This window comes from Macaca nemestrina, chromosome 8 (assembly GCF_043159975.1).
Source record: "Macaca nemestrina isolate mMacNem1 chromosome 8, mMacNem.hap1, whole genome shotgun sequence".
Taxonomy (NCBI): domain Eukaryota; kingdom Metazoa; phylum Chordata; class Mammalia; order Primates; family Cercopithecidae; genus Macaca; species Macaca nemestrina.
Window position 1 is genome coordinate 153,842,113 of NC_092132.1, and position 7,390 is coordinate 153,849,502.

Here is a 7,390-nt window from a genome sequence, read left to right on the forward strand (position 1 = left end):
TGGGCATTCTTCCAATAACTTCTGGGAGAAAAAGAAATTAAAGCCAATTCAACTAGCAGAGATCCTTACTAAGTTAGAAGAGAAAGTAGAATTGAATAAGTGAAGATGTCAACACAAATGATTCCAATCTTTTGGAGAAAAATGCCTGATGTACACATGGAAAAGGTAAAATCGGGACGTAGAAATTTAGCTTCCCTATTTAGGTGAGAAACTCCGCTCCACCGGGAGGGCTGAAGATGGCAAGGGGGATGGATTCATGCCAACTGGGGTCTGGATCTTCAGAACGAAGTTGGTGAAACAACTTGGCTTGAGGAATAAGTCGGTATAAAGGCCAAAGTTTATTTCATATATCCCAGGACCCAGGCTTGCCTGGACAGCCAAGTTCAGTGTCTCTGGCTAGTTGTAAATGAGGGAGGCACTTCCCAGCCTAGTAGCAGCCTCTTCTCTATTTGCTAACCCACATTTTCCACTTCCCAGGTGTCTTGATCCACCTCTGTAGATAAGTGAAGCAAAGAATAGCAAAAATACCCACACTTCTGCCTGTTTTCCGAAAAATTCTCTATACTTTTACTCAACAGAACCAGGGCTCTGATGTTGCAGTCCACATGTGCATAAGTTTATTGTCTCAATTTCTAGGAGGGAGCCCTGCCAAGCAAGTAGAACACAATGTAGGGTCTTCTAAAGATCACCTTAAAAGGCATGAATAACAGTTAAAATACTAATGTCTCCACATGAATCTAAGAGAATTATCAGTGAATTTACACGATAATTTCAAAAGGCAGAGACATTTGGGCACCAAAATTGGGATTTTTGTCTTCAATTAAACTTCAGATGGGCACTTCCTAGTGTCAGGAGTGGGCTCCATTTTCTAGTCCCACCAAAGCACTGGTGGGGATATTTCCTCCTCAGTCACCAGGTTCTTAATCCAGTGCCCCTCCCTCTCATATGGAAAGTAGCTTGCACATGTTCTGGGCCATGGTCAATAGAGGGCTCCCTGTGTAGCTACCTAGGTGGGACTTGGCAAGGTCTGTGTCTTTCTGCTGTCTGATCCATGACTAATGCATAGCCAGCTACTGATGGAAATTCCAAAGCACATTGATGGGAGAAGAGCAACTAATAGGGCCACTAGGCATGAGTGACTTTGTGAAGCTGCTCAAGTGATGTTACAAAGACTGAAGATATTAGCTTAATTTCTGTGCATTGATTCCACTTCCTCATGTTGTACTGTTCCTGTTTGGGAAGCAAAAAAAAAAAAAAAAAAAAAGGAATATTTAATCTTTCTTCCACTTTTCATTTCAGCTCAAAAAAAAAAATCCTACTTCTTTTCAAGGCATTGTGGATGCTGTAATCAACTAGTGAGTGCGGAGTCATGTAGAAGGAAGCAGAGGAAAGAAATGCAAGAATATTATTATTTCGAGATTTTTTTGCCCTACCAGGAGCAAATTACACAAATAGAAAAGATCCTGCTAACATTATGAGCCAGACAGCCTTAGAGGTCCATGGCAAATGGCAGGTATTTTAAAGAAAGAGCTTGAGAAGAAAATAAATGACATACTTTGTGTAGATGTTTCTCCTTCCACTGAAGGACAACTGTACAGTCTACAATACTTGTTGAGCTATCAAACTTTAAAAGGGCACTCATGAGAAGGAAACACAGATCATTGTGATTCTTGCTATGATGTGTAAAGTGCCCTCTGGTTTTACCTTTTATTATCCTAGGATGGAAGGAAAGTTGCCCAGTAAGACAGTATCTGTGCAGTATCACACAAAAACTGTATCTTTCAAGTTGAAAAGTTGGCGTGAAATGAGGCACTTCTCAACCTGAGGACACCCTAACCTGCAGGTGTCTTTTACGGCATGAGTAGTTCCTCACCTCATCAAGGGTTTGCTCAAAAGCCACTGCTTATTAGCACTCCCCTTACTATTTCAGTTAGAACTGCCACTCCACACACTCAGGGACCCCTCACACGTGCTTATTTCTCCAACTTTTAACATACTGTGTCTTCTACCTATTTATTCTGTCTGTCTCTACCAGCAAGACATAAGCGTCACCAGGGCGGAAATTTTTGTCTCTTTTGTCTACCACATCCGAGGTCCAGGCACATAGCAGACACTAAACAAATACTTGGTGAATAAATGAATGAATGGACAAATTACAGAACACATTTCTCGTGTAAGCAGTCTTCTCTATGGATGTTATTGTTCTGGGCCAGAAGAGTCTATTCATTACACAGTGTAACTGAAAGAATGCATGAAGAAGGTTGGTAAAGGGAGATATTTGCAGATTCTGTGGCTGTTTTACTTGCTAAAGTTTGACAGTCTCTTTGCTTGTTTAATACAGCTGTAGAACATTAGGATACTGATTTGCTACCATTGTCAGTACTTTGTATGAAGCTTTTCCTGTATTAACTAGAGATTCAAAGCAGGGAAGATGACAAATAAGAGAAGTGTGGTTATGAACAATAAGAGGCTGCAGAAAATAAAAAGATAAGGGAAAGGAACCTGAAGAAGAAGAGGAAGCCTCACCCCGCACGTTTGTAAAATAGATGAGTCAACTCAGAGGGAGCAAATAAAATACGTCAGCTTGCTATTGATTAAATAGGCTTTGACAAGGCCCTGGGTAGTGTATATAATATGATTTCTATGAATGAGGAGGCCAAGAACCAAACTATGGAGGATAAAAATGCCTCTCCAAAATTATTGCTTAGAAAGCAGACAGATTTCTTAGTTGTGCTTCTATATTAATTAGTATATTGTTACATTATTAATCACTATCACTTTGCTGAAACAATATAGTAGGTGGCATATACTATATGCTTAATATTTATTGCATCAATAAATGGATAAAGATAGAAAAAAAAAAACCAGAAAGTTCAGACAAACATAAGGAAGACACATTTACAAACCACTCATCATTCCACCACTCAGAAATATCCACTGTTCTTTTTAAGTGAAGCCTCAAATGGTTATAAGGGAAACCACCGTCTGTGGAGCTGAAGCCATCATCTGCAGAACCCCAGCCACGGCACGTGTGCTCCTGTATTTCGGGGTCCTCTGCACCATGCTTCTGCACCTGTGGTCCCCAGGCTGCTTGCACTAGAGTCACCTGCAATACTGCACTGTTTATTTCAAATATGGATGCTCAAGCCCTGTCATGCCCACACAGATTTTCTGGGATGGAGTCTGGGCATAAACAAGCAGCTTGTCGCCCTAATGCCCAGCACCACCTTCACCCCGGGTCTAGACACATGGCTCCCAAATCTGCCAGGCTGTGTACCCAGGCTCGCCTGCAGAGCTTGCTAAAGCTCTGGAACATTCCTCCACCAGGTGTCGCTCATTTTAATGGTGGTAAAACTGCACCGTCCATTATCAAACATCTTTCCAGCTGATCCTGGGTAGACAGGCTTGGAACCCTGCTACAGATCAGTGCGTTCCTACCTGACTTTTAAACCCTTAAACTCTTTGTTCCAGTGACTGATTGGGCTTTCACTTAACATGTAAAGCAAATGGAAGTGTTATTGCTCTATTCAAATCAGAGAATCTGGGCAGACTCAGGCTCCCCAAATCTCCACACTAGTCCTGAGGGGCTCTGGGTAAAAGGTGGTCTTCATGGTGACCTCACGTGGCTGGGCTGAACTGCAGCCTCTCTGAAGACAGCACCAAGTCATTTTCATTTATTTGACCTCCCACAGGGGACGTAACAGAGGGTCTGGGTGTGGTCGCTGTGCCATCAACATTCGTGGAACAAATGCAGCACAGGAGGAGCAAAGCGTGACATACTCGGATGTCTGCCAACCTCCAGACGAGGCCCAGCTGGATGCCAATATTCAGTTCACACTTTGCTCTTCCTGTGCTGAGCGGCCAGGTGCGGTGTGGCCCATGTGGGTGCCAGCAAGAAGGACAGATGAAACGCTCGTGGCTCTACTATATAAACTCTGTGTGCCTGGAAAACATTGCTTGACATCCTATGAAGAATGTTGGATTCCAAGAGCAAATGAGCATTTTCCACAGACGCTATAAATAACAGAACGACCACAATTTCCGAGGTAAAACTAAATACTGACTATTTCTGTATGCTTGACCCAATGTCAGTTTCCGAGCACTTTTCATGTGGGTACAGGGAAGTGAGGAAAGTATATTAGACAGCATTTTGGTTGAGAAAATAGGGGGTAGGAAGGATTCTTGGCAGAGCGGTGCCCAGAATTCCCCGTGGTCCTGTAGGCGCTTGGGTACTCATTGTGGTTTGCTGTGGTGTCGACATTTCTCTGCCCTTCTCTCAAGAGGAGGTGAGGGAAAGATGAGTGAAGTGGCAAGTACTTACACCATCCAAATTAAGACAGACAACAGCAACCACGTGACGTGTGTATTTGCCAAAGGGGATAGAAAGAGGGTCTATGTTACATTGTTGATCCTCCTCTGCCTTCTCAGGGGTGTCAGTCAGAGTCCCACTAGAGAAAAAACAAAGAAACATTCAAGTTAGGATCGTTTAAGGAGGATTTAATAAAAGGACTGTGGACAAAATTGTGAGGAGAGTTTAAGAAAACCACAAGGGATGGTGCAGACACCAGGCTGGTAACAGTGAGACCTGAACCCCAAGTTGGCACTTGGAGCAGAAACAATGCCAGGGAGACGTCAGCAGGGCACAGGAGAGGCTGTTACACATACACAGGAGAGAAAGGGAAGACTCCCTGAAAACCCTCAACAGCAGGTTTATGAATATTACGGGACAAGGGCTGCTTCTCCTTGAGGAGGAGTAGAGAAGCAAACTTGCTTACTGTTTCTTCTTTTTTCCATTTTTTTTTTAAACAGGGTTTCACTCCCGCAGCCCACATTGGAGTGGATTGGGGCAATCTCGGCTTACAACTTTCACCTCCCAGGCTCAGTGATTCTTCTGCCTCAGCCTCCCAAGCAGTCGGGACTACAGGCATGCAGCATCACGCCCAGCTAATTTGTCTAGTTTTTGTGTAGGAGGGGTCTTGCCACATTGCCCAGGCGGGTCTCGAACTCCTAGGCTCAAGCAATCGGCCTGCCTCAGCCTCCCAAAGTGCTGGGATTACAGGCGTGAGCCACGGTGCTGGCCTGTTTACTGTTTCTTTGCATGTGAACGTTCGTTCTTTCTGAACTCTCACAGGGTGATGGCTAAATGTGCCACTAAGTGATTTAACCCAGGGTTTGGAAGCGAGCCCTCTGACACCTTAACATCAGAAAGGCAGTTCTCCGAGAGTCAGGCCTGAAGTGAGCATTCTTCCTGGGAAACACCCGTTATTGCAGAGGGGCCTGTAGAAAGGGAACTGTGGTGGTTGGAAGGTGTGCGCATGGCCCTGTGATTTAGGACCAGTTTCCAGAGCCTGTGCCCTGTGCCATGACCTCACAAAGTGCTGCTGAGTTTATATCTCCCCTTCCCCCTTGGGTGGGACAGGAAGGCCAGAGGGGGCTGGAGTTGGGGTTTGCTTTTCCCCAGGTAAGTTAGACTGATGAAAACCTCGGGTCTGTTAGACTCTGGTGAAATAATTCCCCCTGAAGCAGCCCTCACGAGAACAGGGTGTATTTCAAAATAGTCCCTTTCCTCTGGCTGTAAGTAAGAGGGGACTTTTCCACTCTCCCTTTTTTTTTTTTTTTTTTTTTGAGACAGGGTCTCCCTCTGTCACCCGGGCTGGAGTGCAGTGGCACGATCTTGGCTCACTGCAGCCTCGGCCTTTGGGTTCAAGCGATTCTCCTGCCTCAGCCTCCCGAGTAGCTGGGACTATAGGCGCCTGCCACCATGCCTGGCTAATTTTTTCTATTTTAGTAGAGACGAGGTTTCACCACGTTGCCCAGGGTGGACTCGAACTCCTGAGCTCAGGCAATTGGCCTGCCTCGGCCTCTCAAAGTGCTGGGATTACTGGCGCAGCCACTGCACCCGGCCGATTCTTCCTCTCTTTACTATGGGAACCTGGTCGAGCTCTCAGAGGTAAAATTCACCAAGTGCAGGTCCCCCATGACTGGGTCCCCCTGGATTTTTTCTCTCTCATTTGTCCAGGTGGCATCTCCAGAAATTCATCAGGGGCAGCTCAGGTCCCTGGCGCTGGCCCCGCAGAGGTTCTGCTCCTGTCAGCTGAGGTCCTCGGAACCCGCTTGTCTGTGCCTCCAGATTCGGGGTCCGTGCTTTGCCTGGTGACTCAGTTCTCTGACAGGTGAAGAAGAGTTGTTGATTTTCAGTTTGTTCATCCTTTTCCTTCTGTGTGGGTGGGAGCCGGACTGGACCCTGGATCCCAGAGCCGAGAAGTCAGGAAGATGACTCCCCAAGTGCTCAGGTGTGTCTGTCGCCTGCACCCATGGCCCCTCCCCGAGAAAGCAGACCCCCCGGCCCCTTCGAGCCCCTCCCTCCGCGCTGCCCGCCCTGCAGCAGGGCCTTCCTCATTCCCCTTCACCCGCGCTCACCTCAGGTAACCGAGAGGCTGGGTGTGGTCATTGTGCTGTAACCCAGGGGCTGGGTGTGGTCATTGTGCTGTAACCGAGGGGCTGGGTGTGGTCATTGTGCTGGACCCCAGAGCATCTGGGCTCATGCTGATCTGAGCATGAGCCACTGCAGGGGCCCTCAGAGAAGGGAAATAATCCAATGGAGACAAAAGTCTATGTTTTAAAAAAACAAGAGGATCACCCGAAGGACATTATCAGCAGCTTCTTAGCAGTGCTCATCCCTCCTGCAGAAGCAGCTTTCTGGGTTTTGATTAATTCACTACTGGCTGTGAGATAAGGCTAGGACAGTCTGTATAGCCGCTTAGAGATTAGGAAAAACATTTCTTTTGCTGCAAACTCCTTCCTACTAATCTTCCTTCTGGTCTACCATGGGCAGGGTGCACAGGTGGGAAATGCATGCAGCCATTCCACGCCTGAAAACGAACTAATAGAAATCCAGGCTTTGAAGAAGATGCCTCCGGGGCAGCAACCCACCATGCAGCAGGGTTCTTAACAAGCCCCACAACAGCATTGACCTGAATCGCGTAGGCACAGTTTACACGCACAATGAGGGTAAATGACAGGAAGTGTGTCGACACCAGTTAAAAACAGTCAAGTGCTTCTGCACAGCAGGACAACACCTGGCTGCTGGGGAGGCTCAGAGTTGGGGTGCTCAAGGGTGTACAGGTGTAAATGAGCTCCCATCTTGGAGGCTGCTCTAGAAGCTAAGAACGTGCAGACCCGACTAAGGGCTGTAAACCTCATTTTGGGGTGCAGAGTCCCAGGCTGAGGTCTTGGGACCCCTGGGAACATGTTGAGATGTCACAAGCGCCCTTCTAGCAACTGTGGTCTGAGACTGACATGTCTCCAGGTGTGGTTTTGGGTCCACCAAGGTGCTTAGATGCTTTTGTGATGAATTAGATACGAATTCAGTAAAATGTTACTAAACAAA

General features: G+C 46.6%; 1 long non-coding RNA gene across 1 annotated transcript; it reads left to right on the forward strand.

Moving 5' to 3' along the window:
* Nucleotides 1–4,445: 4,445 nt before the first annotated feature.
* LOC139355957 (uncharacterized) lies at nt 4,446–7,390 on the forward strand. The gene is made up of 2 exons (XR_011607323.1): nt 4,446–6,293; nt 6,836–7,390. It is a non-coding gene; the product is annotated as an uncharacterized lncRNA (long non-coding RNA).